The following is a 27,316-nucleotide window of genomic DNA, read 5'->3' on the forward strand; positions in this document are numbered from 1 at the left end:
CCCATCTGTCGTCGCTGTCATAAGGCAGGTCACCTTGCAAGATATTGTCCTTTAAACGAGCAACCCCTGGGGCAGAGGGCCAGCCCCCAGGAGTAGGATCCACAGGCCCAAGGAACTGGAGAGCCAAGTATGTGGGAGACCAATCCTTCCTGTGGTGATTGACGGCATCCCCATGAGCTCTTTGCTGGACACTGGCTCCCAGGTGACCACTATGCTGTACATTCTGTATAAAAGGTATTGGGCTGATTCTGAACTCACCCGTGGCCCAACAGATGATCTGACAGTAGTTGCCAGTAATGAACAATCTTTGCCGCAGATTGGGTGTAGAGATTACTGTCAAAGTGGGCCGGGTAGAGCTGAAATCTCAGGGCCTGATAGTTGTTGATATTGATAGACGTGAATGTAATCCCATGATGACTCTTGGTACAAATTAATTGAAAACTGTCTGTCCGAGGTTATTGTCTTGTTGCAACAGGTGGCTGAGACTGCTGGTTCCGGAGAACAAAGAGTCCTGCAGAAGGAGATCCGAGCCCTGATGCAAAGACAACAGGTGGAACTCTCTGGCGGAGAGACTGGCAGCGTCAGAGTGAGTGATGCCTTCCCCACTGCAATACCCCCCGATGTGAAATGTTGGTTTGGTGTCGGGCAGCTATAGGTCTTAGAGGGAGAGATTACCAGGCATTGGTGGAACCAGTATACTCCGACAGCAGGCCCACTGTCCTGACAGCCAGAGGGGTGGTTGATGTCAAGAAAGGGAGAGTACCTGTACGCCTTTTGAATTTTGGGGAAGAGGAGGCCACAATACCTCGGTAAGCCACAGCTGCCAAGCTGCTCACTGTCAATAACAACTCTTTGCAGGCAGCAGAACCCTTGGTCTCACCCAATCAGGTGGAGGACAATGGCTCTGTGAAGCAGACAGAGGAGTGGTGTCAGCAACTCCAGGTGGGAAATGACTCTACACCGCCATACCAGAAAAATGGGGTTTACAGAATGACACAAGAGTATGAGCGGGTATTCAGCAAACACCCACTAGATTTTGGGCAGGCAAAAGGGGTTCAACATCATATCCCCACTGGAGACCATCCACCCATAAAGGAGAGATACAGACCTATACCCCCAACACAGTACCAGTGTGCTAAGAGTATGTTGAGGGAGATGAAGGAGGCAGGGGTCATCAGAGACAGTTGTAGCCCCTGGGCAGCTCCAATAGTGTTTGTAAAGAAAAAGGATGGTACCATGAGAATGTGTGTTGATTACTGGAAAATTAACAGCATTACACATAAAGATGCCTACCCATTACCTAGAATTGAAGAGTCCTTAGCTGCCCTTAAAACTGCTAATTACTTTTCCACCTTGGATCCCACCAGTGGGTATTGGCAGGTTCCCGTGGCAGAGGCAGACAAGGAGAAAATGGCATTTACCACTCCAATGGGTCTCTGTGAGTTCAATTACATGCCATTTGGGCTCTGCACTGCTCCAGGAACATTTCAACGGTGTCACGTTGCCGTCAGACTCGGGGCCGGCTGTTCCGCCCTCAGCCACTAGGAGGCGACGGACTGTCACGCCGCCCTCGGGCTCGGGGCCTGCTGTCCAGGCCTCGGCCACCAGGAGACGCCGGACTGACATGTCGTCCATCTCGGGGCCTGCTGTTCCGCCCTCAACCACTAGGAGGCGCCGTGGCTCGCGCCCGAGTGAGGGCAGCAACAATGAAAGGGCTTCTGCGCAGGCGTCTACTGGACGCAGACTCCGCTCCTCTGTCAGTCATGAAGGGGCTGGTGCATCATCATCAGGTCTGGTCCTGGGGGCGGTCCTGATGACATCACCAGCCAGGGAGCCTGTGAGGGACGACCTGATCCCTCAAATACCTTGGGACTGGGCTTGCAAGCCACCGGATATATTCTTGGTTCCCCTATGTGTTACTTGTGATTGCCTATCGTTAACTCCGACCTCAGCCTGAACTTCTGACTACTCTGTTGCCTGCCGTTTTTGTACCTTGCATTTCTCCCGATTACTGACACTGACCTTGGCCTGGATTCCTGACCCCCTCTACTGCCTGACGATTTTGTACCTCCACTACTCTCCCGGTTTTTGACCTCTGCCTGGACTCTCGACTCTGCCTACCGTTTCTGTACCTCCACTACTCGCCTGGTTTCCGACTCCATTTTTGGCTCCCTTCCTGCTTTTCTATTGCGACCGTTCTGCTCTGGCACTCTGCTCCTGTTCAGACAGCACTTCCTGGGCTCTGCAGTAAATCCAGATGCCTGTATAGGGGTAAAGGGTGTCGGTGCTACTCGGGGCGCTGCCTGTCTGCAGCCCAGACTTGCAGACGGACGCGACAAACGGATGGAGTGCTGCTTGGAACACATGAACTTTGATACGGTCCTGTTGTACCTGGATGATGTCATTATTTTCTCCAAAACCTATGAAGATCATCTGGAGCACCTGGCGGAAGTGTTTGAAGCTCTGTCCCATTTTGGCCTGAAGGTGAAACCTTCCAAGTGTCACCTCCTGAAGCCCAAGGTACAGTACCTCGGTCATGAGGTCAGCGCAGAAGGTGTGGCACCGGATCCTGACAAGGTCACGGTCATCAGGGACTGGCTGAAGCCCAGCAACCTCCATGAAGTACGCCAATTCCTTGGACTGGTAGGCTACTACCGAAGATTCATCAAAGGTTTTACCGAGATAGCCACCCCTATGCAAAACCTTCTGGTGGGACAGTCCATGAAGACCAAACAGAAAAATTCCACCTTTGAATGGACTGAAGAGTTGGAGAGATCCTTCACTCGGCTGAAGATGGCTCTCACAGGTGACGAAGTTCTGGCCTACCCAGATTATGACAAACCCTTTGTGCTGTACACAGATGCCAGCAATGTGGAACTAGGAGCAGTACTGTCGCAGGTACAGAATGGGAAAGAAAAAGTGATCTCCTATGCCAGCAGGAAGCTGCGCCCCACTGAAAGGAACCCTGATAATTACAGTTCTTTCAAGCTGGAGTTCCTTGCCATAGTCTGGGCTGTCACTGAAAGGTTCAAACATTACCTAGCCTCTGCCAGGTTTACTATCTTCATGGACAATAATCGGTTGACTCACTTGGACACTGCAAAACTGGGTGCACTGGAACAGCGATGGATGGCTCGGCTATCTAATTATGAGTTTACCATCAAGTACCGTGCAGGGCACAAGAATGCCAATGCTGATGCACTGTCCAGGATGCCTAACCTACCAGATGCAGAAGACCCGGAGGCTCTTGAAGAAATAGAGCTGCCTCCCTTCCACCGGCCACTGGCGGCCCAACGTGCTCAAGGAGTGAGAAACAGACGGTCTGGCTTGAAGGAGGTCACCCTGAATTCATTGCCCCATCATGATTGGGCAGAAACGCAAGATAGTGACCCTGCAGTCCGCCTGGTAAAGGAGCTGCTGACACGAGCTGACTCACGTCCAGAGTTGGATGCTCCTGAAGAAACTCAGCAGTTGTAGAAGGAGAGAGGCCAGTTATTCATCTATGAAGGGAAGCTATGTCGGAGGAGTATCAACACCCGCACTCGTGAGCTGGTCTGGCAGGTGATAGTCCCAAAGAGAGAGGCATCAATGGTCCTGGAAGCATACCACAATGGAGCTGGACACTTCGGGTGGAAGAAGTTGGAAACATTGCTCCAAGAGGTTCTACTGGGCTGGTATGAGGAAAGCCATCGAGAGATGGTGCCGGGAGTGTGGACAAGGTAACCTGCGCAGAAAGGATCGAGACAGCCAGAGAGCTCCTCTGCAGCCAATCATCACCAAGAAGCCCCTTGAGTTGGTAGCCCTGGAACATGTGAAGCTGGTTCCAAGCCGGTCAGGCTACATCTATGCTCTCACCCTTGTGGACCACTATTCAAGATTCCTGGTAGTTGTGCCTGTCAAAGATCAGACTGCCAGGACAGCAGCCAGAGAATTCCTGCAGCACTTCTGTAGACCACATGGGTATCCTGAAAGAGTGCTCACAGATCAAGATCCAGCTTTCGAGGCAGAAGTGTTCCAAGAATTCTGTAACCTGTATGGTTGTAAGAAGATCCGGACAACACCGTATCACCCACAGACCAATGGCATGTGCGAGAAGATGAACAAGGTGGTGATTGACCTCCTGAAGACTTTGCCCTTGGAGGAGAGGAATCTGTGGCCAGAGAAGTTGCCCGACCTGGTAGACCTTTACAACCATATTCCAGCGAACTCCACCAACTGTACCCACCCTACTTAATGAGAGCAAGACCTGGTAAGCTGCCTATTGACTTGGACATGGGAGTCCTGACACCTGAAGTAATGTCACCAGATGCTGACTGGGACACGGAGAGGCAGCAACAGTACCGGAGGGTTCAAGAGTGTGTGGAGAAAAGTCTGGCCCAGGCAAGACAAAAGCAGGAGAAGCTTTAAAATCAGAATGCACCTGCCGTTCCTTTGTTGCCGGGAGAGCAAGTCTTGAAAAGAAAGAGAAGATTGCACAAGTTGGATGATCAATGGGAGGCTGAACCTTATACCATTCTGCCCTCGAACTTTGATAATACTAAGGTATGCCTTGTGAGTAAAGATGGAGGAGAGACCTCAGCAGCGGTATCAAGAGATCATTTGAAGATGTGTCCTGACCAGTTGAAGGAAAGGAAAGAGGAACCAGATAACATCCAACCCATAATGGAAGAAAAGGGCTGCACAGTGCTTGGAGAATTCCCTGCGAATTGGACTAAAGTAAATGATGCTATAGTGGTGCCAGTGTTGATATTTCCTCAAGTGGTAGCACAAGAAGTGACTCAAGAAAATCAGGTAGCAGATGCCACACCAGCAGTGGAGCCAGAGAACCCTCGCCCTGCCAGTGGTGAAGCTGCCATGCCCCTGGTGAGTCTAAAAGTCGGTAGGAGAATGCTACCCAGTTTGCCCACACTAGAGTTACGCAGGTCTACCCGCACCACACCAGGTATACCGCCCCTTAGATATCACATATAGCAAAATAAATGTAAATGTTGAAATTGTGTATGTAAATATGTAACTGTTTTTCAAGTTTTGTGCCTACAGGTAATCTGTAAGAGTTTCCTTGGAATTTTCTTGCTTTCTTTATGGACATAGTACCACAGGACTTGTGTGGTCAAAAACTTTCTTGTATATATTCACCATTTGCCCAGGAATGGACCATGGACATTGATGCTTGGACTTATCATCATAGGACCATTTTTGAGCTCTTGGTTTTTGTACATTTTTTTCCCCTTTTTCAAATCTTGTACAAATTATTATTGTTCAATTGTTTGTCTTTCATGTTTTTGTTCCGCCCAGGAGTGCTGACTTGCAATAGGGGGGAATGTGGAGCCCCTAGGAGTATGGTCGCCACAGTGGCTTTGCCTTCCTCCAGGGGAGGGTAATGCCAGGGTTGGAGGCAATGATGGGTCTCTCTTGCAGTCAATCCATACATGCAACACAGTTCCACTCCAAGACAGCAGGGGGAACTCTGAACCAGGATTAAGGGGAGGATTGCTCTCTGAGGGCCAAGAGGAAGGAGTGGTCAGTCTGTGGATGGTGAAGTGTGCAGATGTGTAGAGAGAAGCTGGAGGTTGAGCTAGGAAGGAGCGCTCCCTCAGCTTCAGAGCGCACAAACTGGAGCCTGGTCTCCACGGCTGTACGGATACTAAGGGTCCTACAGCAGATACCAGAGGAGTAGGAGGCTGTAAATGCCTTACTCCCATCTAAGACTTGAGGCACAACAGCAGCTTGGAAAGAGAGCCAGGACTCAATTGTGGAGTCCCCGAGAGAGGCTACAGCTGTCTGCCGTGCAAGTAAGGTTCTTGGGAACACCTGACAGGAGGAACTTCAGAGTAACTTAGTACTGGAGTGCTTCACACCACAAGGCTCTAGGAAGGAGACTGCACAGCCTGTCTGTGAGAGAATCCCCGAGTTGCTTCCAGGCTAACCTGCTCCAATACCATCTGTAATCAGGACCCTGGACTGCAGTTATCAAGTAAAGGTACAGAAATTGCACCCCGCTGTCTTGTCTGCTTCCTACCCTTCCAGCACTGCTACATCCCCGTGCCAACTACATCTACACTGCCCTGGGACTACAGCTTCACCTGTGGGGAGCTTTTACATCTTTGCTGTGCCCTACCATCAGTCCCAGTGGATCTGCATGCAGCGTTGGCTTAACACCTCACTTGCCGAACACCACAGGTGGCGTCACGAACTATTCCTATAAACTACATTAAAAACCACCATTTACTTGGGCACCCAGGGCCACGGACCGGGTCACTGCTGCTGTGACACATCCCCGACACTGGCCCGGTACCGAGTACCCCACCGCCCTGGGAGGGCGACCCATATACTGTTTTCCCTCCCTGTAGATCTCACATTTTATGAGGGACCACAGGTTCTCTATGGGGTTCAGATCAGGTGAACAAGGGGGCCATGTCATTATTTTTTCTTCTTTTAGACCTTTAATGGCCAGCCACGCTGTGGAGTATTTGGATGCATGTGATGGAGCATTGTCCTGCATGAAAATCATGCTTTTCTTGAACGATACCGACTTCTTCCTGTACTACTGCTTGAAGGTGTCTTCCAGAAACTGGCAGTAGGCTTGGGAGTTGAGCTTCTCTCCATCCTCAACCCGAAAAGGTCCAGCAAGTTCATCTTTGATGATACCAGCCCATACCAGTACACCACCTCCACCTTGCTGGTGTCTGAGTCGGAGTGGAGCTCTCTGCCCTTTACTGATCCAGCCTCGGGCCCATCCATCTGGCCAACCAAGAGTCGCTCTCATTTCATCAGTCCATAAAACCTTAGAAAAATCAGTCTTAAGATATTTCTTGGCCCATGCTTGACGTTTTATCTATGTTTCTTGTTGAAAGGTGGTCGTTTTTCAGCCTTCCTTACCTTGGCCATGTCCCTGAGTATGGCACACCTTGAGCTTTTTGATACTCCAGTAATGTTGCAGCTCTGAAATATGGAAAAACTGGTGGCAAATGGCATCTTGGCAGCTTCACGCTTGATTTTCAATTCATGGGCAGTTATTTTGCGCCTTTTTTCATCGACACGCTTCTTGCGACCCTGTTGCATATTTGCCATGAAACGCTTGATTGTTCGGTGATCACGCTTCAAAAGTTTGGCAATTTCAAGACTGCTGCATCCCTCTGCAAGACATCTCACAATTTTTGACTTTTCAGAGTCCGTCAAATCTCTCTTCTGACCCATTTTGCCAAAGGAAGTTGCCTAATTAAGCACACCTTATATAGGGTTTTGATGTCATTAGACCACACCCCTCCTCATTACAGAGATGCAAATCACCTGATTTACATAATTGGCAGTTGGATTTCAAGCCCATACAGCTTGGAGTAGAACATGTATAAAAAGGATGTGATCAAAATACTCGTTTGCCAAATAATTCTGCACACAGTATAATCTGGGTCCTGATTCAAACCCACATCAGAACTAACATTTGTTTCATAGCTTAGGAGAGGTGTTCACAAGGAGTTTTGGAGGAGTTATAAGTAACTGTTGAGTGGTTTGTAAGTGTGGTAATTCCTTTCCCTCCTCCTTTTTTTTTTCCCCATCCGCCGCTCCCCGGTGCAGTCCTGTTATATGTGAGTGAATATTTGTATGCATGGTGTTTTCAGTTTACCCTTGTTTGTGTAGCCTTGTTTGTCAGGTTGTAGTGTGGTGCAGAGTAGCGCCCCTCTTCCCTAGGTGGGGTAAGAGAACAGAGGGTTAACTGAGGAGATAAGGCAAGGGTGGCTGCCCCAACATCTTCACCTTCAGAAGTATCCTGGGGAATAGGGCCAAATAGGGCACCCCCTAGTGTTAGGGACAGGGAAGGAGCTCCTTGTTCCGGGTCACCTGACAGCTGAGTCGTGACATTAGGACTTTGACTAAGTGGGGGGGGTCGTGTTTGAAGTGGGGAAGGGGCGATGAATGAGGAGAGGTCAGAGTACCGGCTGTCTGTATGTTTTTTTAATGAACTTAATAGTGTATTACAGCAGGCAAACAAGGCGCAGAAACCATCAACAAGTTCATGACACAAGGGCTTCTGCCATTGAAGTCACATGTCACTCTCCATATAAAAAGCGGACATGCTTTGCTGGTGCTATTTTCTCAGTGTAACAGCGTAGAAAGGCTACTCCTGCAAGTTGTAAAGCCGGTGTGTTTGTGCTGTTTCCCTGGTGTTACTCTGCATGTCTGTGCTCTTACTCCTTGATCCTTTCCCTCTAATCAGCTGGGATACTGTTGTGTTACCTGAATGGATGCTGCTCAGTTCCTTGCTCTGCTGCATAGCCGTACGTGTAGTAGAATCTTTGCTTCGCAGCATGACCATCCACGTGTGTGGTCCCTAGCCGCTGCCAGGTGCCTTAAGCCTCAGTTCCTGTGTTGGCTATGCTGTACTGATTCCTGTCTGTGCTTGGGGTGCGCGCAGCCACACCTTCCCTGCTTTTATTAAGTGTATTGTGTGCGCTTGAATTGCTGTCCCCAGCTTATTGCTAAGGGACAGCTCCTATTTAATTTCCTTTTCCCTGCTGGGCATTGCTGTGATGGAAATATATATATTTCATTTAGATCTCACTTGCATATATACTCATATAGAATTACAGCTAATATATACATTGTAATCCACTGCTTTAAAATGGCTGCCATGAACCAGACAGCTCTTTTGGGCTTTCCAAAATAAGATAAAAGCGGAAGAACACCAGATGTGCTAAAGTGATGAGTAGATGTCTCAACTTTGTCCTTGTTTCAAGTGGCAACAGTTACACTTTAGTTGCTTAATCAGCATCTTGCCATGCATTAATCACTATATTTTCCATATATTTAGATAACCAATAACAAAGGAGCTTGATCATATGGTAATTAACTAACCACCCCTTTCTATATGCAATTATAAAACCATGTATGTACAATAAACAATCAGTTGTATTGATGAAATATTTTTCTGTCACTATGTGTGTACAGTTTAATTCTTGAGCTCTCAAAATACTCGGTCTAATTGGGAACGGCCGCAGCAAACACAGGGATAGATTTATCCTAACCAAATTTCCATAACATCTTGCGCCTGCATGCGGGGCAGTGGACAAAATGCACGGGGACCCTGCTGACTAGAGAGATGGGGGTGTCAGCCGCGGCCTTGGCTCACGGGTTGGAGACTGTGCCGCTCTATAAAGGTAAGAATATCTTTTCATCTTACCTGAATGTCCCGTGACCAGTCCGGGTCTATACCTCTTGCCGGTCAGGTGTGATCACCACCGCATTCCCAGGTAGTATAAAAAGTCCACGCTCTTATCCAAACCCTGGGATATAAGCCAAGGTGTCTGCTGCATGCTGTGTATGTGTTTCATGTCTGTGTAGATTCGGGAGATAGTTGTAACAGTGACCGATTTTGCTTGTGGTTGCTGGGAAACCAAGTTATCACAGGTTTCCCGTGCATAGGAGGGACAGGTGCTCCCAGGTTTCCAGGCACAGATGGTGATAACTTAGAGAGATATCACAGGTTTCCCATACCCGGCGAGCCAGGAGACCGAGGCGGAGGGTGATACTTCCGGGTGCCTGAGCGCCCAGCGTGATTGGCAGTTGTCAGTTACCAGAACGGCCTGTACGTGTCACAGAATAAAGTGGGCTTCGATTTCTCCCGGACGTTTATTCTGTTTGTAATGTAGTAATAATAATACATTTTATTTTTATAGCGCCGACATATTCCGCAGCACTTTACATTTCAGAGGGGATTTGTACAGACAATAGACATTACAGCATAACAATAATCACATACAGTAGATTATAACAAATACCAAGAGGAAAGAGGGCCCTGCTCGCAAGCTTACAGTCTATGAGGAAAGAGGGAGACACGAAAGGTGGGTGGTAACCGTTACCCTGATTGTATGGACCAGTCATAATGTTAAGTGTGTAACAGTACAGACACAGAGGGCTAATGGAGGCATAAAGCATGTGGGAACATGATGCGGGGAACCTGGTTATGGTAAAACTTTTGGCTCTGCAACACAGGGATAGATTAGGTTAATGTGTTGGGGTGGTAGGCCAGTCTGAATAAATGCGTTTTCAGGACACGCTTAAAATTGTGGGGATTGGGGACTAATCGTATTGACCTGGGAAGTGCATTCCAAAGAATTGGCGCGGCACGTGTAAAGTCTTGGAGACGGGAGTGGGAGGTTCTGACTATTGAGGATGCTAATCTCAGGTCATCAGCAGAACGGAGGGCGCGGGTAGGGTGGTATACTGAAACAAGGGAGGAGATGTAGGGTGGTGCTGAGCCATGGAGGGCTTTGTGAGTGAGGGTAATAAGTTTATACTGAATTCTGGAGTGGATGGGTAGCCAGTGTAATGACTGGCACAAGGTAGAGGCATCGGTGTAACGATTGGTGAGGAATATGATCCTGGCTGCAGCATTCAAGACAGATTGGAGGGGGGAGAGTTTGGTAAGAGGGAGACCGATTAGAAGAGAGTTACAATAGTCGAGACGAGAATGAATACGAGAAACAGTAAGAGTTTTTGCAGAGTCAAAGGTAAGAAAAGGTCGAATTCTAGAAATGTTTTTGAGGTGCAGATGACAAGAGCGAGCCAGTGATCGAATGTGGGGGGCAAAGGAAAGCTCGGAATCAAGTATGACCCCAAGACAGCGGGCCTGTTGCTGGGGAGTAATAGTGGAACCACACACAGAAATGGCAATGTCGGGTATAGGTACATTAGTAGAGGGAGGAAACACCAGGAGTTCAGTCTTTGACAGGTTCAGTTTCAGATATAGTGAGGACATGATATTAGACACAGCGTTTAGACAATCACCGGTGTTTTCTAGAAAGGCTGGCGTGATGTCAGAAGAAGCGTATAATTGGGTGTCATCAGCATAGAGATGGTACTGGAAATCAAATCTACTGATTGTTTGACCAATAGGGGCAGTGTACAAGGAGAAGAGGAGGGGACCTAGAACCGATCCTTGGGGGACCCCAACAGTAAGGGGAAGATGAGAGGAGGAGGAACTGGCAAAAGATACAGTAAAGTAGCGGTCGGAGAGATAGGAGGCGAACCAGGAGAGAACGGTATCCTTGAGGCCAATGGAACGGAGCATAGTGAGGAGGAGCTGATGATCCACAGTGTCGAATGCTGCAGAGAGATCCAAGAGAATTAGCATGGAGTAGTGACCATTTGATTTAGCTGTTAGCAGATCATTAGAGACTTTAGTGAGGGCAGTTTCAGTGGAGTGTAAAGAGCGGAAACCGGATTGGAGAGGGTCGAGAAGAGAGTTTTCTGAGAGATAGCGGATAAGACGGGAGTGGACCAGGCGTTCCAGGAGTTTAGAGATGAAGGGAAGATTAGAGACAGGTCTATAGTTAGCGGCACAGTTTTGGTCGAGGGATGGTTTTTTAAGTAGTGGATGTATGATGGCATGCTTAAATGAGAAGGGAAAAATACCAGAAGAGAGAGAGAGGTTAAATATTTTAGTTAGGTGAGGGGTGACAGCAGGGGAAAGGGACTGAAGGAGCTGTGACGGAAATGGGTCACTGGTGCAAGTAGTTGGGCGAGAAGATGCAAGGAGCCTGCTTACTTCTTCTTCTGTGACTGGTTCAAAATCAGAGAGTGAGTTCGATGCAGTGGGGGAGGGAGGACAGTGCATGGTATGAGGTGATTGGGAGATAATTTCCTGTCGGATCTGGTCAATTTTTTCTTTGAAGTAATTGGCCAGATCGTCAGCTCGGAGCTCCGTGGTTGGGGCCTGTACTCTTGGATTGAGTAGAGAATGAAAAGTGTCAAAGAGACGTTTCGGGTTATTGGACAGTGAGGTGATGAGGGTGTTGAAATAGGTTTGTTTGGAGAGGTGAAGGGCAGTGTTGTATGTTCTAAGCATAAACTTAAAATGGATGAAATCTTCGTGTAGATTGGATTTTCTCCACAGACGTTCGGCGCACCTGGAGCACCGCTGCAGGAAACGTGTTTGCACCGTGTGCCAGGGTTGTCGCCGTCTGCGTTGTGGTGTTCTATTTATAGGGGGTGCAAATTCATCCAGGGCACTTTGAAGTGTTTCATTGTAATGCTTCAATGCAGAATCAGGACAGGAGAGGGAGGAGATAGGGGCCAATGAAGACTGCAAGTTCTTCATAAGTTTCTGGGTGTTAATGGCCTGTATGTTTCTATAAGTATGGACAGTGGGGTTGACCTGAGCAGCATGGCAGTTCTTGATAGAGAATGAAAGAAGATTGTGGTCAGAGAGCGGGAGAGGGGAGTTTGCAAAATCATCCACTGCTCAAAGCCGAGAGAAGACCAAGTCGAGGGAGTTTCCGTCTTCATGCGTTGGAGAATTAGTAAGCTGCGAAAGGCCAAATGAGGAGGTTAGAGATAAAAGGTGAGTAGCAGATGGTGAGAGGGGAAGAGCAATGGGGATGTTGAAATCACCCATGATGAGGGTAGGGATGTCACAGGAGAGAAAATGTGGAAGCCAAGTGGCAAAATGATCCAGGAACTGATGGGAGGGGCCGGGAGGTCGATACACCACCGCCACTCGCATGGAGAAGGGGGTGTAGAGTCTGACGGCATGGACCTCAAAAGAAGGGAAGACAAGTGAGGGTACTTGAGGGATAACCTGAAAGGTACATTTTGGTGATAGAGCTGGTGGAGGCGTTGGTCTGCTCCTATTGTCTGATCTTGGGGTATGAGAGAAGTGAAGCCCCCCGTATGAAAGAGCAGCAGCAGCGGTAGTGTCTGACTGCTGGATCCAGGTTTCAGTAAGAGCCAGGAGGTTAAGAGAATTAGAAAGGAAAAAGTCATGAATGAAGGAGAGTTTGTTACACACTGAGCGAGAATTCCAAAGTGCACAATTAAGAGAGACAGATGGCATGCAGGGAATATTAATAAGATTATAGGGGTTTCTGAGTGTAGCAGTCGGGAGACAGTACATGTAGTGTACTGTCGTTTAAAATGTGGATAGAACAGAAAGCATTTTTTACACTTCTCCCTTGCAAATCACAGTCACATCTGTTTTTTGCTGTTTCCTGTGTTTTTTTTGTATTCTGAGCTAATTTCTAGCTGTAGTGTAGCGTAGAAATTTTGAGGAACTGATACTGAGCTGTATCTGTGACTGTGCAGTGTGCTACCTGTTTTTAGATACTTGGCTCCAGTGACTTTGGATACACCAGCAGAAAAAGGGGAAGTGTGTGTCTGGATACGTCCGTCCGTCCGAGCACAGACAGAAGTGTTAGGAGTTTGTATCTACTTTTTGATTTTGTTTTTTTCCTTTGTCAAAGACGCACTGATTAAGGTGTTAGAATTTGTACCAACTTTTTTGAAGCTTTTAATCAACCTTTTTTTGAAGTTTTTGGAATAGACACAGGTGAACAGGAAGGTTATGTGAAGAATTTTAGACGGTTGATTTAAGCATGTGGATTTACAGGCAAGGCAGTCTTCAGGCTGCGGCATGGCATTTTGTATTGAAAGGAAAAAGGGAAGTTAGTTGAAGCTAGGTTGCTGACTGCGTGGAATAGAGTAGCAGCATACTTGCATCGTTTAGGAGGTACAGAAAGTTATGTAAACAGACCAGGAAATGATTTGTATTTGTATAAGATGGGAAAAGGTTTTACGTTTTCAGTGCCTCCCCCATATGGGGACGGGAGATAATGGACATGTGCAGTCTGCTCCCACAGAGTCCATGGTATGGGAAATTTTGCACAGGGCGTGACACTCCCTGCTTCTCTCTACAGAGAGAAGGCACCATTGTTCTAACAATGCCATCTCAGGCTGTACAAGAGGGTGAAGAATTTTCTCCTCTCCCTCTCCTTTTCTCTTCCTTCTGCTACACCTTTCTCCTCCTTCCTTGTCACATCTCTTTCCTTCTCTCCTCTTCCTTCTCTGCCATACCTCTCTCCTTCACACTTCACTCCTTCCTCATTTCTTTCTCCTTCTCCTTTCTCACATCTCTCTTCTCCGTCACTCCTTTCTCCTCTTTCTTCACACCCCTCTCCTCTTCCTCCTCCTCTGTCACTCCCTTCTCATTCTTTTCACTTTCCTTCTCCTTTTCCTTCTTCATTACCAGCTGGGCCAACGCCCAATCCAAACAATGTGGTGTCCCTGTATTCAGTGCCTGCAGTACAAGGCACCTTCTCTGTCCCAAGCACAGTACAACCATTGCTAGTTGTGATATCAGAAGTTAAAAATCTCCCTACACAAAGCACCACAGGTAACCCACAGATACTACAGCCAGCAGAACCCACAGCTCGGGGTGCAGTGGGGTAGTGTAGCTGCAGACACTGATGAGGAACCTCAGTACCGAGCAGCTCTGCAGCTTCATCAATGGGGGGGGGCATCCCCATGCAGCAGGGCAACTTCCAAGTCCAAATATCAGCCAGTGCATGACCCAAGCACACAGTATCACAGCTTCTGCTCTGATGATGAGGGAATATCATACATTCTGCCCAATACTAGGGAAAGAAATCCACAGGCACCAAGAAGGCAGGAACAGAGAGAGGCATCACCCTTACACTATGTGCCATTCACCCCTAATAAGGTGACCAGTATTCCAAAGAATACAGCAGAACCTGCACACATATGCTGCAACCTGGATTGATCTCTGGGCCGCAATGGAAATAAAAGCTGGTGATGCATTCTAGCCAATCATGAAGGAACACTTCAAGCTTCCAGCAGAATTAGATGTGCATACTTGGGAGTCAGGACCAAAACTAATTGAGCATCTCAAAAAGAGTGGGTCAAAGGCAGATTGGCAGGGCAAGCTCTCAGCTTACATGACATGAGCCAGGACAGGACAGAATCTATGGAGAAGTTTCATGGCAGAGTAATGCAAGTCTTCCCAAGACTTGGGCTTCCATATTCATGATCAGATACACAGACAAATGTTGGCACAGGCCTTTGTGCATGAAATAAGAGAACCAATTAGGAAACTACTGATATTGACCTGTACTCAGGCCTGGTTACTAACCATGCTCACAGTAGCCAGAGGGATGGAGTCCCAAACAGGAGTGCGGAAGACAACCCCCCTGATGGTGGCCAAAGACCCAGATGAACAACCACAGTATAACGACAGAAGAAACATCAAGTGTTACAACTGTGGCAAACTTGGCCATTTCCAGAATCAGTGCAACGCACTCCCGCAACCCGAATTTGCCCAGAGGAACAGGCCAAGGAAGAAACACAGGAAGCAGTGAAGAGCCCCGTCCATAGGACAGGGGCAAGCCAGGTCCGCAAGACACCACGCTCCTACCATGTAAAACCCCACCGGTGGGGACCAATACCTCAAATTACCCTGAAAGTGGATGGTGTTGTCAGATATTTTCTTGTGGACACTGGTGCAGCCAGAAGTGTAATGAGACATTTGGAACTCCCCGACCCCACCTGCCTATCAGCATCCTCTGTGTTTTGTGTGGGGATTGATGGTCAAGTCAGACATTCCCAGCTTACAAAGCCCCTGAGCATGTGGACACAGCCAGGACACTCCATCCTGTCCCAGTTCGTGGTGTCGAGGACCTATCCACTCAACCTGCTGGGTGCAAGCCTACCCAAGCAGGTGCTGGACATAGTACCAGAAAGTCTATGGTCCAAGGGACCCCAGGATGTGGGGAGACTTCAACTTGCCCAGTGCGGATGTCACTCAAGTCTGGAACCCCATATCCTTGTAAGGCCCAGTATCCCCTGTCCATCACCCAGAGTCAAGCTGTCTCTGACCAACTGAAGGTCTAAATGAACCCGCTGTTCAAGAAACGGCCTAAGAACTTTGGCATTGGCCAGGATATGCGACCCAATAGGGACCTTACGCGCTTTGTGAAATGGCCATGCTACATCTGGCTCCAGCGCCAGGGGTCCATCTTGTACAAGCGTCTGAAGGTGCCCCCTGCAGTCAACAAGTTCACCCAGGCCCTAGACCGGCAGACAGCCACTCAGCTCTTTAAACTGGAGCACATATATTGACCCAAGACCAAGCTGTAGGAAAAGAATCGGCTGCTGGTCCGTGCTGAGTAGAAAGCAGCTGGTAAAGGAAGACGTCCCAAAGAGACCCCCTGTGATCAGAACAGGTGTTAACACAGTGACCGCCTTGGTGAACAAGAAAGTCCAGCTGATTGTCATCTCAGATGAAGAGGATCCCAGTAAACAGCTTGTTTGACTGCCGGGTCTGTGCCTGAAGACGGGAGTCCCTCACTGCATACTGAAGTGCAAGGCCAGACTAGGCCATCACATCCATAAGGATCATTACGCAATCCCCGCTTTTCTCGGTCAAGAAAAAGACTGTAAAAGGAGAACCAGCTGAGTTCAGAATGGTGCATGACATCAAGGCTGTCACGATCAGGGGTGTGACCTTTGGCCGCACACGGCTATCACATGCGCAGTGGGGCTTATCTTAGTTATCCCACAGCTGCAACAATGTGATGAAAAATAGCAAGTTAGTCTTGCCCTAACAATTTACCAAAGAGGGCTTATTTGAGTTATCCCACCGCTGCCACAATATATCACGAACTGCTGGAATTTATGTATATCCCACTTTCGGTTCCACTTTGGAACTCGCAGCTCTCCGGTGCCCCCCTTACCCTTAGGTCAGTCAGGGACCTACACCCAGGATAGTCGCAGGACGGGCTACTTGTTGTGCATTGGCTCTTGAGCCGCTTCAGCGAGGGAATTAGAACTAGTCCTGGCCGCAGCCAGACGAATCAGCTTATAAAACCTCTTCCATCACTGCCAGCTAGCCCACCTTCCCAGAGCACACTTCGCAGTCACCAGCTTCTGATTTGTATATTAATATTTAAAATTAATAAAGGGGTATGAAGCCAACCCAAATTAGTAGTGTAATTATCTTCAGGCACGTGAAATCATCATAGCGCAAGGAGACAGACCTAATAATTTTATAGTTTACTCCCAAAAGATGGGCAGTGTTTACAGAAGATAAAAAGGTTTTATAATATGAGACAACAGTATGTACAAAGCAAATACAAATAAAAGGGATTTAAAAAGTAGAAATAAACTTACATATAGCTTAGGTCATCTTAGGCAAAACCATGTCGGGAGGCGGAGCCAGACATCACCATGCATTTCAGATCTTATTGCCATGGCATCCCAAGCTAGAATGAATCGGGGGGTAGGGGAAAATACCTTATACTTTTGGGCTTGTGACATCACTAAAGGGGCTGGTTTTCCAGCTCCCTGCCCTTGCTTTCAGAGGTACAATCTGGCTAAAAACTTATAATAATCATAACTCGCAGCGGGTACCTCGTATAGAAACGCACATAGTATCATCTTTTCTAACTTGTCGCTGGCGATCATTCAAAACCAAACTCGAACTAGTTATTTCTCACCTTTCAGGAGAAATCAATTTCTCTGGTTCTGTTGGCGTTGGAACCGTGAAAAACACGGGCGACGGAGCTTAGTCGACCCACGTCCCAGATATGTAATTTTCATATTTCTATAATAATCTGGCGTCGAGTTATATCGAATGATTAGATTCTAACTATATCCATTTTAGTGTCAGAGCACATGTTGGGACAAAGAAGCCCCCCTGCTGTGAGGTGGGAAACCAGTCACTGTTATTTCAGGTTACATCGAGTGTGTGTGCATGGGGGGGGAAGGAGGGAGGAAGGAGCTCACACTGGAGTTTCACGTTACAGTCAGGCAGAGGGAGAACACAAAGCTGCAGCTGTGACAGGCAAAAAGGGACAAGAACGGGGGGGGGTCACTAGTCTCTGTGCAGCTATGAATCATTCTAGAGAAGTGTAATAGCAAGGAACATCATACATGATAGGTACATTATCATTACAAAGGCCAAGAACAAGGCTACAGTATTTGAAGCCCCAATTGTGCCAAATCCGCATACCCTGCTCTGAAATGTGCCAGCCACAGGGGCAGTGTTCACAGTGATTGACCTGGCCAACGCTTTCTTCAGTGTTCCCCTTCATCCGGATGACCAGTTCCTGTTTGCCTTCACGCACCAAGGGGTGCAATACACATGGACAGTGATGCTCCAGGGGGCTCAAAATAGCCCTTTGCAGTTCATCAAAGCAATGTCCTCCATCCTCGCCAACTGGATTACAGAACATGCAGAAGTCGTTCTTCTACAATACGTGGATGACCTTCTCCTTTGTGCAGCTGATGTCGATACCTGCACAGCCCATTCCTTGTCTCTCCTACTCTACCTGGCGGAGCAGCAATGCATGGTCTGTCTCAAAAACCAAAGTCCAGCGGTGTCAGAAGCGAGTTACGTTCCTGGGGCACTGTATTGATCGTAACACATTAAGCATTTGCTAATATATGGGTATACTCAGTTGAACCTCCATAAAGAAAACCCAAGGCCTTTTTATAAAAAAATTTTTTTGACAATAGGGTAAATATATGTAGACAAATATAACTGACAGTACCTAGAACAAGGTATAATGAGGTTTTGACATTTTTTCCACTACAGGCAAGCCACCAGATGAAGACACAACTTAAGAGTCTTCACAAATCCAAAAATCATTACCAACAATAGGAACCGCAGGCACAGGATCCACGACAAAGGCGTCACATACTACAATAACGCAAGATCAATGCAGCCAACAGAAAACTACACTATCACCCAGTCTGCAATTGGGGTGCAAAAGTCATTGGAGAGCCTGGACTTGTTCATCTTGATGAAAGCTAGACCACTCAGCAATTCTTTAAGACCAAAATGCAAAAGGGTCCAAATTCCCCTGATGGTATGGATATTGAGCTGACGATACTCCTGCACCATCCTCTCCAGTCATTCAAGTGTCAGACTTACACTCTATTCTGCTGGTGCACGTGTTGGTCTAAAAAATGTGTGAAATGACTCACAGAAATTGCTTATGCCACTTACACTACTGATGCTAATGTGCATGACTGCTGTCTTGGGGAAAACCACTCTTAATTTTGTGTACAAGCGTGTTCTGATACCCCAGCAGCATATGCGCATCCCATTACAGGGGGAAAGGATCAGGTAAAATTTACTCTTGTACCGTGGATCTAACAGAGTGGCAACCCAGTAGCCAGCACTATTTCTAATCCTAAAAATATGGGCATCATGCTGTAGATAGTGCAGCAAGAAGGTGCTCATATGTGGGGCGCTTCCATCCGAGGCCATGGTGTCTTGGCGGCAGGGTAACACTCAAGCTTGCTTCCTACATCCTCTCACGCCAACCACAGAGAGGGGATCAATATTATCTCTATCTTCTGCCTGTTGCATCACCTCTGCCTCCTAGTCCTCCTCCATTTGTTCCTTGGCTCCTGTACCTTAACTAACAGTTTGTGTGGTACCATGACCCCCCCCTTAACCATTGCAATAAACCTTCCCATGGCACCCGCTTGTGCAACAACAGTACACATCTTTGCGATATTGATATCAATTCCGCATCTTCCTCCTCTTCCTTTGGGACGACCACAACCTCCCGCAGACTATTCAAAGTGTGCTCCAGCATGTAGATGACCGGAATATTGATGCTGATGATGGCATCGTCAGCGAAAACCATCTTAATAGCCATTTGGCAACTGTGCAGGAGGGTACAAAGGTCCTTCATCTGTGCTCACTACGCAAGCGTGATTTTTACCATATCTGTACTACTTTGGCCCAGGCTATGCAAAAGGACATATTGCACCAGAGCTGGTTGCTGCTGCCACAGTTACTGCTACATGTGGAGAGTTAAATTCCACCATGTCGACAGATCGCATATAAAACGGTTAACCGGTAGGCCAAAAGCCCTCTGTAGCCTGGATAGCTGACCACAAATTTTAAGCTGTGTGACTGCGATTTCCAAGGCATATTAATTTAAACACTGCCTGATTGTGGCGAGACCTGGCTGCGCTGTACGGAGGAAGAGGGGGATTCTCTCTGCAATGTTGGAATGCGTGTCTCAGTATGAGAGAGGTTGAAGGTACAGGTGGAGGCCCTACAAGAGGTGGAGGAGGAAAAAACAGAGGAGGAAGTGTTAGATTCAGAGGTTTGTTCCACAGTTCTTGGTTATTCCAAGACTTGGTGTCTATTGACACCTTGGCGTCTAGTGGTTTAGTTCACCATCCCTTATTGTGTAGTGGATTATTTTTCCATCCTATGCTGTGTAGTGGTTTACTTCTCCATCCCAAAGCGCCCTGCAAGCCTTAGGGGATTCCAGCCCCCTTCCCCGTCTGTCACCACAGCTACCCAGTGCCTAAACAACAAGTTGTAATGACCCCTGGCCTTGCTTGCTCATCAAGGTGTCAGTAGTGAAATGCAGACTGGCAGACATTGATTTCTCAAGTAACGGCTGACTTTATCCATGACATACTGGTTTCGCGCAGGCAAATCTTTTTTACATAAGTAATGGGGACTGGGCAACAGGTACTGTGTGACTGCGATGGCAATCAGCTTTCAGAAAGTGACTGCATACACCAGGCGACAAAGCAGCATTTTCATGGCAAACGGATTGGAGATGGTGAAGTTCAAGCTGTTAGCTATGTCATGTGTAGGAGGAAACAATCTTTCACGTGACCACAACTGCGGGACCAAGGGCTGGCTGCAGTGCGGAGGGTGGAGTATGGAGAACACGACAAACTGCTTGACTGTGAATGAGGTGCAGAGGGAGATGTTACGGTGGATTGAGAAAGATGTGATGTGTTTGAGATCTGTCAAAAACAACAGGCATGTCAACTTCCGTAACAGCTGATGGGCTGTCACTCACGGCAACTGAATTCAATGAGGATCAAATATACTTGTCAAACCGTTTGGTGAACATCGGGACGTTAGACGAACCGACCCTTGAAAGGTTCCCTCATCTCTATTGGGGAGCGTCTGTGTGATTCTTTAATTAGATGAAGAACAAATGACAGAAGAAAACGACTGCAAATCCTGATAGAAAATGATGAGGCTGCCAGCACCTACCTCCACCCGCAGAGCCACACTCCACATAGAGAATAATGGAGCCTCCAGCACCGACCTCCACCCGCAGAGCCGCACTCCACATAGAGATTAATGGCGCCTCCGGCACTGACCTCCACCCGCAGAGCCACACTCCACATAGAGAATAATGGAGCCTCCGGCACTGACCTCCACCCGCAGAGCCACACTCCACATAGAGAATAATGGAGCCTCCAGCACCGACCTCCACCCGCAGAGCCGCACTCCACATAGAGAATAATGGAGCCTCCGGCACCTACCTCCACCCGCAGAGCCACACTCCACATAGAGAATAATGGAGCCTCCAGCACTGACCTCCACCCGCAGAGCCGCACGCCACATAGAGAATAATGGAGCCTCCAGCACTGACCTCCACCCGCAGAGCCGCACTCCACATAGAGAATAATGGAGCCTCCAGCACCGACCTCCACCCGCAGAGCCACACTCCACATAGAGAATAATGGAGCCTCCAGCACCGACCTCCACCCGCAGTGCCGCACTCCACATAGAGAATAATGGAGCCTCCGGCACCGACCTCCACCCGCAGAGCCGCACTCCACATAGAGAATAATGGAGCCTCCAGCACCGACCTCCACCCGCAGAGCCGCACTCCACACAGAGAATAATGGAGCCTCCAGCACCGACCTCCACCCGCAGAGCCGCACTCCACACAGAGAATAATGGAGCCTCCAGCACCGACCTCCACCCGCAGAGCCGCACTCCACATAGAGAATAATGGAGCCTCCGGCACCGACCTCCACCCGCACTCCACATAGAGAATAATGGAGCCTCCGGCACCGACCTCCACCCGCAGAGCCGCACTCCACATAGAGAATAATGGAGCCTCCGGCACCGACCTCCACCCGCACTCCACATAGAGAATAATGGAGCCTCCAGCACCGACCTCCACCCGCAGAGCCGCACTCCACATAGAGAATAATGGAGCCTCCGGCACCGACCTCCACCCGCACTCCACATAGAGAATAATGGAGCCTCCAGCACCGACCTCCACCCGCAGAGCCGCACTCCACAGAGAATAATGGAGCCTCCAGCACCTACCTCCACCTGCAGAGCCGCACTCCACAGAGAATAATGGAGCCTCCAGCACCAACCTCCACCTGCAGAGCCGCACTCCACAGAGAATAATGGAGCCTCCAGCACCGACCTCCACCCGCAGAGCCGCACTCCACAGAGAATAATGTAGCCTCCAGCACCTACCTCCACCTGCAGAGCCGCACTCCACAGAGAATAATGGAGCCTCCAGCATCTACCTCCACCTGCAGAGCCGCACTCCACAGAGAATAATGGAGCCTCTAGCACTGACCTCCACCCGCAGAGCCGCACTCCACATAGAGAATAATGGAGCCTCCGGCATCGACCTCCACCCGCAGAGCCGCACTCCACATAGAGAATAATGGAGCCTCCGGCACCGACCTCCACCCGCAGAGCCACACTCCACATAGAGAATAATGGAGCCTCCAGCATCTACCTCCACCTGCAGGGCCGCACTCCACATAGAGAATAATGGAGCCTCCAGCACTTACCTCCACCCGCAGAGTCGCACGCCACATAGAGAATAATGGAGCCTCCAGCACCGACCTCCACCTGCAGGGCCGCACTCCACATAGAGAATAATGGAGCCTCCAGCACCGACCTCCACCTGCAGGGCCGCACTCCACATAGAGAATAATGGAGCCTCCAGCACTGACCTCCACCCGCACTCCACATAGAGAATAATGGAGCCTCCAGCATCTACCTCCACCTGCAGAGCCGCACTCCACAGAGAATAATGGAGCCTCCAGCACTTACCTCCACCCGCACTCCACATAGAGAATAATGGAGCCTCCAGCATCTACCTCCACCTGCAGAGCCGCACTCCACATAGAGAATAATGGAGCCTCCAGCACCGACCTCCACCTGCAGAGCCGCACTCCACAGAGAATAATGGAGCCTCCAGCATCTACCTCCACCTGCAGAGCCGCACTCCACAGAGAATAATGGAGCCTCTAGCACTGACCTCCACCCGCAGAGCCGCACTCCACATAGAGAATAATGGAGCCTCCAGCACCTACCTCCACCCGCAGAGCCGCACTCCACATAGAGAATAATGGAGCCTCCAGCACCGACCTCCACCCGCAGAGCCGCACTCCACATAGAGAATAATGGAGCCTCCGGCACCGACCTCCACCCGCAGAGCCGCACTCCACATAGAGAATAATGGAGCCTCCGGCACCGACCTCCACCCGCAGAGCCACACTCCACAGAGAATAATGGAGCCTCCAGCACCTACCTCCACCTGCAGAGCCCCACTCCACATAGAGAATAATGGAGCCTCCAGCACTGACCTCCACCCGCACTCCACATAGAGAATAATGGAGCCTCCAGCATCTACCTCCACCTGCAGAGCCGCACTCCACATAGAGAATAATGGAGCCTCCAGCACCGACCTCCACCTGCAGAGCCGCACTCCACAGAGAATAATGGAGCCTCCAGCACTGACCTCCACCCGCAGAGCCGCACTCCATATAGAGAATAATGGAGCCTCCGGCACCGACCTCCACCGGCAGAGCCACACTCCACATAGAGAATAATGGAGCCTCCGGCACCGACCTCCACCCGCAGAGCCGCACTCCACATAGAGAATAATGGAGCCTCCAGCACTGACCTCCACCCGCAGAGCCGCACTCCACATAGAGAATAATGGAGCCTCCAGCACCGACCTCCACCCGCAGAGCCGCACTCCACATAGAGAATAATGGAGCCTCCAGCACCGACCTCCACCCAGAGAATAATGGAGCCTCCAGCACCGACCTCCACCCAGAGAATAATGGAGCCTTCAGCACCGACCTCCACCCGCAGAGCCGCACTCCACATACAGAATAATGGAGCCTCCAGCACCGACCTTCACCCGCAGAGCCGCACTCCACATATGACTGGTAGTGATGTGTCGCTGATCGTGCGAGAATGTCCGACTCCATTTCTCGTCGTCAGCTTCCTGCTGTGACGATGAGTGACGAGTGGAGGTGGGCGGGAGGACGTCAGGATCGCTGTGTGGGAAAGGTGAGTATCGTCCGCTGTATCGCTGCTGCATCTCTGTGAGATCTGCCTGTGTGATATCTCACTAGCGATCATTTAGCGATGCATCAGCGATCCTGACCGGGTCATATCGCTGGTCGGATCGCTAAATGTAAAGGGGCCTAAAGAGCCGGCTCTGCAGGGTTAACGAGCAGTTTCTTTTTTTTTTCCTGGCGCCTCAGCAGCTTATCAGACCCAGCTTACTGAAGCCTGACTGTGACTCATCTGGGGGAAAAGCAGTCAGGAGAGGACTATGAATAAGTGCAGGGGCGTTAACCCTTCAGTCCAATATACACTGCCAGTTCCTCCATGGCATATATGGCATGGAGGGACTCAGCACATTGTCATCATCATCATCTGCAATGGCCTGTGCGTTACCTTTAGTCCCGAATAAAGATCTACTTTCCTGGCCCCTCATCCATGGCGTATACATACAGTATATAGTATGGGTAGGAGGAGAGGCTCCGCACATTGTTTGGTATATCATCTTCTCATAGTGTTAGGCCAGGTTCACATTGCGTTAATGGCCCTGCGTTCAACGGGATCTGTTAAATAGCAAGCGGCACTAACGCTATGTAACGGACGCGTTACCGCACCCATTGGCCGCAATGCTACTAACGCATCCAAACGGATGCCAAAATCATCATGATGCGTTATTTCAGGACGCACCCCCGACCGCGTTCAAGGGTACGTCATGAAGTAACGCATCATGCCGATTTTGGATGCGTTTGTATCATTGCGGCCAAAGGGTGCATTAACGCATCTGCTACATAGCGTTAGTGCTGCTATGTAACGGATCCTGTTGAACGCAGGGCCAGGAGGATTCAGGACAACACTACAGGGAGGAGGATAGACGACGTCCGTTGTTGTTGCTGAGGGCTCATACTCACTTGCGAGAGAGTCGCATGATTCTCGTGTGAGTCTCTCGCATGGAAACCTGGCACTGCCACCAGCAGTCGGACCGGAGCATGCGGTTACATGTACTTCTATGCAGCCGCCCCCTCCGGTCCGAGTGCCGGCAGCAGTGCCAGGTTTCCATGCGAGAGACTCACACGAGAATCACGCGACTCTCTCGCAAGGGAGTATAGGCCCTAAGGGTAGGGGAAGTAATATAAAGTGATTTTAGGCAAAACCTGTGGAGAGATCAGGTCCAGCTCCAATCATTATATAGGGTGAAGCTGGTGTCACACTTGCATATTTTGGATGCACACGGATCCGTTTTCGTCTCCATTGACCTTCAGTGGTGACGGATGGGACTTGCATGTGTATCCAGATGTTACCGCTTTCCCACAGATCGCTGTGTCTGCATATTTTATCAGATGCACAAAAACGCAACTTGTTGCAGTTTTGTGTCATCTGAAAAACACACAGGCGCAGGGAGACGCACGGATCCGCGGGTACACGTCTGGAATTAACATGGAGCTCTATGGAGCACGGATCCAGGAGGACACAGGTCCGTGTGCAGGAATCCGTTCTGCGGCACTGATGCTCGGAAGCGAGGGATGTGCTGTATGGGAACAGACTGCAGACACAATATAGACTATGTCCGCATGCTGCTCTATCATACAGTGATCTTTCCCGCCTCACTAGAAGGGCTTGTGCCCTGTGTTACAGTGTGGTAATGGTAATAACATGTATTGGGAGCATGTATATGACATGGGGGCACCTGGTTAGGGGCTGCACGAGTGGGGCTGCGTTCACACTAGCGCTGTGGTACGGTGCGTTGTGATGCGCATCAATCCTGATCCAGATTACATCCCTATACTAACATAGGGACGCACAGAGCTGCATTTGCATCAGGATGCATCATGTGCATCAACACATATCACAGCACTTACTAATTCACAAAGGACATGAACAAAAAATGCCACAATACATGGTAAGGCTACAACTGAGGAGCCGGGGCCTGATCACAAGAGCTGACAATCTGAGGAAACAGCAATGCTGAATAACAGTCTACACTGTGTCACTAGATCCTTATACAGGGGTATAATGAGGCCTCACTGTACAGGAGAGACCGTAGCGAGGAGCAGGGGCCTGATCACAAGAGCTGACAATCTGAGGAGACAGCAATGCTGAATAACAGTCTACACTGCGTCACTAGATCCTTATACAGGGGTATAATGAGGCCTCACTGTACAGGAGAGACCGGAGCGAGGAGCAGGGGCCTGATCACAAGAGCTGACAATCTGAGGAAACAGCAATGCTGAATAACAGTCTACACTGTGTCACTAGATCCTTATACAGGGGTATAATGAGGCCTCACTGTACAGGAGAGACCGGAGCGAGGAGCAGGGGCCTGATCACAAGAGCTGACAATCTGAGGAAACAGCAATGCTGAATAACAGTCTACACTGCGTCACTAGATCCTTATACAGGGGTATAATGAGGCCTCACTGTACAGGAGAGAGCGGAGCGAGGAGCAGGGGCCTGATCACAAGAGCTGACAATCTGAGGAGACAGCAATGCTGAATAACAGTCTACACTGCGTCACTAGAGCCTTATACAGGGGTATAATGAGGCCTCACTGTACAGGAGAGACCAGAGCGAGGAGCAGGGGCCTGATCACAAGAGCTGACAATCTGAGGAAACAGCAATGCAGAATAACAGTCTACACTGCGTCACTAGATCCTTATACAGGGGTATAATGAGGCCTCACTGTACAGGAGAGACCGGAGCGAGGAGCAGGGGCCTGATCACAAGAGCTGACAATCTGAGGACACAGCAATGCTGAATAACAGTCTACACTGCGTCACTAGATCCTTATACAGGGGTATAATGAGGCCTCACTGTACAGGAGAGACCGGAGCGAGGAGCCGGGGCCTGATCACAAGAGCTGACAATCTGAGGAAACAGCAATGCTGAATAACAGTCTACACTGCGTCACTAGATCCTTATACAGGGGTATAATGAGGCCTCACTGTACAGGAGAGACCGGAGCGAGGAGCAGGGGCCTGATCACAAGAGCTGACAATCTGAGGAAACAGCAATGCTGAATAACAGTCTACACTGCGTCACTAGATCCTTATACAGGGGTATAATGAGGCCTCACTGTACAGGAGAGACCGGAGCGAGGAGCAGGGGCCTGATCACAAGAGCTGACAATCTGAGGAAACAGCAATGCTGAATAACAGTCTACACTGCGTCACTAGATCCTTATACAGGGGTATAATGAGGCCTCACTGTACAGGAGAGACCGGAGCGAGGAGCCGGGGCCTGATCACAAGAGCTGACAATCTGAGGAAACAGCAATGCTGAATAACAGTCTACACTGCGTCACTAGATCCTTATACAGGGGTATAATGAGGCCTCACTGTACAGGAGAGACCGGAGCAAGGAGCAGGGGCCTGATCACAAGAGCTGACAATCTGAGGAAACAGCAATGCTGAGTAA

The 27,316-nt window shown here is 49.3% G+C and overlaps 1 protein-coding gene and 1 pseudogene across 1 annotated transcript in view; one reads left to right on the forward strand and one right to left on the reverse strand.

Annotated features, from left to right (window-relative positions):
- LOC141094246 (uncharacterized) overlaps positions 1-27,316 on the reverse strand; it is a 53,351-nt gene that overhangs the window by 9,997 nt on the left and 16,038 nt on the right. The gene's annotated exons all lie outside the window — the stretch shown is intronic.
- On the forward strand, positions 15,581-16,568 carry LOC141094344 (large ribosomal subunit protein eL8 pseudogene; annotated as a pseudogene).

Source organism: Dendrobates tinctorius, unplaced genomic scaffold (genome assembly GCF_039654945.1).
Source record: "Dendrobates tinctorius isolate UK_male_01 unplaced genomic scaffold, ASM3965494v1 ptg000063l, whole genome shotgun sequence".
NCBI classification, from domain to species: Eukaryota; Metazoa; Chordata; class Amphibia; order Anura; family Dendrobatidae; genus Dendrobates; species Dendrobates tinctorius.